Here is a 6,000-nt window from a genome sequence, read left to right as displayed (position 1 = left end):
GTTACGGCAATGAGAAAAGCTGCATGGGTCACCTACTCTGATCAGTTGTTCGCAGATGACCATACTGTTCACATACTTTGCCCTAAAGGAGTGGTTACCAAAAAGCAAAAGAAAGTGGTAAAATATACCGTCAAAAACATTCTCTTCATGAGCCTGTTATGAATCAAATAAAACCCATTTTTAGAGGCCTGAGTGACCCTGTTTTGCTTAGTAAATGTCTCATGGAGGCACTCAGAATACAAATGAAAGTTTCAGCCATTGTATATGGGAAAGATTATCCAAGAATGTTTTTGTAGGACTAAATATATTAAAAGTTGGTGTCCTAGATGCAGTAATATGTTTCAATAATGTTGGAAGTCCTGAGAAATTTAGGCATAAAATGTAGCTCTAACATGGAAGATCAATTGCTTGTATGTGACAGACAATGGGTGCACAAAGCAGAAAGATTCAATCTTCAAGTTACCAAAGAAGCAAGAAGTGCTAAAAGGAATGCGAAGAGGAAGCTTGGAGATGAAGAAATGCTGCAGGATGAAGAGTACACGTCAGGAATGTTCTGAGGCACAGTTTAATTGGACTCATAACTTCAATTGCAATTTCCCGGTTATACCTGTCTGGTATGGGTCCCACACACCTGAGCAATATTCTAGGGTGTGTCGCATGAGTGATTTGTAAGCAATCTCAACTTTGTCGACTGATTGCACTTCTGCAGTATTCTACGAATGAACCGAAGTCTACCGTCTGTTTTAGCCGTGACTGAACCTGTATGATCATTCCGTTTCATATCCCTACATAGTTTCACACCCAGGTATTTATATGAGTTGGTTTATTCCAACTGGTACATTGATATTATAGTCAAAGGGTACTATGTTTTTTGTTTTGTGAAATGCACAATTTGACATTTCTAAACACTTAAAGCAAGTTGCCAATTTTTGCACCACTTTGAAATCTTATCAATATTTGACTGAATATTGATACTGTAGCTTTCAGACAGTACATCATTATAGATAACTGCATCATCTGCAAAAAGTCTGAGATTACTTTTAATATTGTCTACAAGGTCATTAATATACAACATGTACAGTATGGGTCCAAACACACTTCCTTTTGATACACCTGAAGTTACTTCTACATCTCATGATGGCTCTCCGTCTTAGATAGCGTGCTGCTTCCTCCCTACTAAAAAGTTCTGTCACAAATTTCACTTGATACCCCATGTGATCAATCCTTTGACAATAAGTAGGTGTGGTAGTGAGTCAAATGCTTGTCAGAAATCATCTCTACCTGACTTGCTTGGCACAAAACTTTCAGTATGTCATGTGAGAAAAGTGTGAGTTGTGTTTAACATGACCAATATTTTCGGAATCTGTGCTGACTGCCACTGAAGAGGTCATTCTGTTCGCGATACATCATTACGTTTGACCTCAGAAGCTGTTCTAATATTCTACAACAAATCGATGTCAAGGATATCGTAAAGTAGTTTTGTGGATCACTTCTACTACCCTTCTTGTAGACGGGTGTGGCCTGTGCTTTTTTCAAAGAACTGGGCACAGTTAGAAGAGGGACTAACTCAGTTGCAAATTCACTATAGAATCTGACAAGAATTTTACTGTACTCTGGAGCTTTGTTCAATTTCAATTATTTTAGCTGTTTCTCAACACCACTGACACTAATACTTTTCATTCATCATTACAGTGGCATGAGGATTAAACTGGGGCAATTCACCTGGGTTTTCCTCTGTAAAGGAACATTTGAAAGTGGAGTTAAGCATTACATCTTTTGCTCTGTTACTGTCAATTTCAGTTCCAGTCTCATTCACTAGGCACTGGACACTAACCTTGGTGCTGTTGACAGCCTGTACAAATGACCAGAATTTCTTTGGTTTTTGCAAAATATCATTTGACTATATTCTGCTATGGTAGTCTTTGAAGGGGTCATGCATTGCTCTCTTGACAGCCCTATACTTCATTTTACATCTATTATGTAGTAATCCCAGTTTCTTTAGAATTTTCTTTATACCTCGGTGGTTCCATCCCATTACAATCGTTCAGTTATCCACACTGTTGGTTGTGAAAGTACGGAATAGGCTGCCCCTCTTCAGGAATGACAGTTTTGTGTGGCCTCTACACAGATATTGCTCCATTGTGGTTGCACCAGTAGTATAGCCCTCTGCTTCATTGAGGCATCCACGTTGCTTCACGTCAGTAAGGCCCATTGTGCATATGGGGAAAAGGTTTTCATATAACAATATTAAAACTTCACTACACTAGATCTTCAGTATTTACAATATGTACTGAGCACCTAATAATATTTTACTAAAAAAAATTAATAGGGGACTTGACAATGGCCTAAGTCAGAATCTGGACAATAGCATGAAATACATAAATAAAAATAAATGTTAACTTTTGGATTCATCATGAAGTTGTTCAAAGAGTAAAGGGGCTGTGGACCCAATGTCAAAGAAAATCATTGCAGTTTCCATGAACTTCTTCAGGACAGTGAGAGTAAATAGAATTTGGGTTTGTATGTTAGAGATTTTGAATAGGCGGGAATGGTGACGGGATGAGCGGTAAGATCATTGAGCTATGTGGATTGATTGATTAATTGATTCATCTGTAGAACAATATACATTGCATGGATGTCATCCTGGCAGGTTATAAACAAAATAGCAGGGAAGCATAAAAACAGACAAGAAATTCCAATAGTGCCAGAAAAATTAAATGAAATTTTTGTTAACAGTACTAAGTTCGAAGCTACTGCTACCTCTGCACCAGATGATGCAACTTCTGAAAGTTTTACCTACAACATTCCTGACCTAAATAACTTATCCTTTAAATGGAAACAGGTGACCTGCCAAACTGTATACAAAGTTGTCACAAACCTACATGGCTCATACAGTGAAGATCTCTATGGCATCTCCAACACCATCTTGAAACAAATAATTGACATTATTGTTGCCCCTCTTACCTTTCTGATCAATAGTACTTTTACAGCTGGAAAATTTCCTGAGGTCCTGAAGGCTACTATTGTTATCCCAATCTATGAAAAAGAAGAAAAAAACAAACCTGAAAGTTACTGCCCAATATCTCTCATACCTATATTACCCAAGATAATAGAATGCTGCATTAAAACACAACTTTGCAACTACTTTGCTGAACAAAATCTTTTTTTCTCCTCGCTCTTTGGTTTTAGGTCAGGATTGTCTACAATAAATGCAGTAGAAACTCTTGTGACAGACATACTTGATGGCTTTGAGAACAATCCCATCACTTGTGCTGTACTACTAGATCTGAGTAAAGCATTTGATACTGTATCCCATGAAATACTAATAAATAAACTAGAGTGCTATGGTGTAAAAAATAACGAACTCGCATTAATCAGATCATACCTGACAAACAGAACTCAGGTAGCTATAGTAAATAGCCAGCAATCAAATGCCCTAACAGTTGTAAGAGGCGTGCCGCAAGGTTCAGTGCTTGGACCTTTTCTCTTCCTGAAAGGATGGATGGATATTAGTGTTTAACGTCCCGTCGACAACAAGGTCATTAGAGATGGAGCGCAAGCTCGGGTGAGGGAAGGATGGGGGAAGGAAATCGGCCGTGCCCTTTCAAAGGAACCATCCCGGCATTTGCCTGAAGTGATTTAGGGAAATCGCGGAAAACCTAAATCAGGATGGCCGGAGACGGGATTGAACCGTCGTCCTCCCGAATGCGAGTCCAGTGTGCTAACCACTGCACCACCTCGCTCGGTCGTTTTTTCTCTTCCTGGTATACATGAATGATTTGCCTACTTTCATGCTTTACAAGTCAATAATATATGCTGACGACACAACCCTGATTACCTCATATAACAAATTGGAGGAAGTGAAGAAACAAACAAAAGTAATGCTTGAAAAGTCTACCATATGGCTCCACAGTAACAAGCTGATACTCAACAGTAGCAAGACTGAAACTATGTATTTGTTCTTGCACAATCTACAGGGAAAATTAAATGAGTCTGACTCTGTAAGACTTCTAGGAATCCACCTGGACCAAAAATTAACATGGAACACCCACGCGGGACTGTTATGTACCAGAGTATTTAGAGTAGTCTTTTTGTTAAGGAAACTAAAAACATTAGTTAGCAGAAAACAACTTTTATCTTCTTATTATGCCTTCTTTGAATCTCACTTACAGTACGGAATAAAATTATGGGGCAACTCAACTGGTGCTCAGACAGCGTTCATGTGGCAGAAGAAAGCAATTAGAGCAATTACAGGTATTAAAAGCCAAGAATCATGTCGAAAGCACTTTAAGGAACTTAACATCTGAACATTACCTTCTCTGTATATAAAAACGTGTCTTCTTTCCATAAAAAAACAAATAAATACCTTACCATCCAGAACAGATGTTCATTCGCATGATACCAGATATAAAAACAATCTTGATGTAGACTTTACTAGGCTATCTAAGGTCCAAAGTAGCTTTCAGCAAACAGGATTAAAATTATATAACAAGTTACCACAATCACTGAAAGACCTACAAGGTGATGCCTTCAAGAAGCAGCTGCGCAAATTGTTAGCTGATAAGTGTATCTATGATGTAAAGGAATTAGAATGTAGTAGAGAGTGAGAGTACCTATGATGTCAAGGAATTGGAATGTAGTAGAGAGTAACTATGACATTAAGGAATTATAATGTAGAGAATAACTCTTTATCCTCATGTGATGTAATCTGAATGTGTATAGTTTCCCAATTTTAGATTCACTATCAAATGTAATGTCAAAACTGTCTATTTCAACAAATGTTGGCTAATGACAAGTAATAAATAAATAAATAAATATATTTCTACAACATTTCTTATAAAATAAACATATCTCTTTACAGTACATATAGCTCCTATACTTAGTTAGCCTATACTTTTTTAATCATGTCAAGTATACGAATGCTGTTTTTTTCTGTGTCAGGCACTGGTGTGGTCAGTTGTGCTTGATGCATGTTGTGAGGTTATTTTAGGCTGGGTTGGATTTTGTTATGTGGATGGTAGTTTCTAATATTGTTAGCCTACTGTTTCTTTCCAGTTTCAACTTCTCACGCTGAAGCTGCTTACTTTGTGTGGTGAGATCCTGGTTATTTTCATACATTTTATGTTTTGTAAATTCTGGTTTAATAGCCTTCTCATGTTATATGCGAGCTTTTTCATGTGTTACTTGGTAGTATAAATTGTAGGTGTGAGTTGGCAGTATAATGTTTCTCATACAGTTATCGCGTATGTTGTGATGGTATCCGGCAATTCAGTTACCCTTTCTAGGTTAAGTGAAAGCGTCTATCCTGGTTTTCGATTCTGATTCTGTTATGGCTTTGATATTGTGAGCTCATAGTCAGAAATCGTTACAACCAGTTGCAGTGTTCCACATCCATAACTAATCAAACAACCAGTTGCAATGTTCTACATCCGTAACTAATAAAAGCAATATAGTCGTTTTTGCTAGTTGTCATAGTTCTCCCGTTCTTTTCTTCTCCTTAGGAACCGAAATGATTTCGTAATCGACAATATGTTCATTTTTCTCTCGAGGCATTCTAACATTGTGGTTGATAGTTTTATCCCTGATTTTTGCATCAGAATATATAACTTCATTCTGGGCTCTAGATTGGGCTGCGCAGTTTATATGCGTCTATTTTTACTATATTGGCTGTGAAGTGCAGAGTTCATTCTAAATTCACCCTTATGCAGCTGTAAGATCGTCATGTAAGTACCCTACCATTTTTGTCGGTAGCTAGATGAATCATTGTAAAGAGATACGTATTATACCTCACAATGTCCAAAATGTTGGTGATAGTTTCTGTGTACTTCCAAATGTGATTAATGCACCGTGACGAACTCTTCGCAGATTACCTCTCGGTTCTCATTGCAGTAGCACATCAAACTACATACAGCACTTTAACTTTCAAAGCTAAAGCAGAATCTAAAAATTGTTAAAACTGTAGCAGCACTAGTACGAATTCCGCTTTATCTGTCGTCCAAG

At 37.6% G+C, this 6,000-nt stretch overlaps 1 non-coding gene across 1 annotated transcript; it reads right to left on the bottom strand.

Moving 5' to 3' along the window:
* Positions 1–3,670: 3,670 nt before the first annotated feature.
* Trnaa-cgc lies at positions 3,671–3,743 on the bottom strand. The gene has a single exon. It is a non-coding gene; the product is annotated as a tRNA-Ala (tRNA).
* Positions 3,744–6,000: the final 2,257 nt, after the last annotated feature.

The sequence above is a fragment of the Schistocerca americana genome, chromosome 11 (assembly GCF_021461395.2).
Source record: "Schistocerca americana isolate TAMUIC-IGC-003095 chromosome 11, iqSchAmer2.1, whole genome shotgun sequence".
Classification (NCBI taxonomy): Eukaryota; Metazoa; Arthropoda; class Insecta; order Orthoptera; family Acrididae; genus Schistocerca; species Schistocerca americana.
Note: the sequence above shows the minus strand (reverse complement) of the source record. Positions and strands in the feature narration are given on the sequence as shown.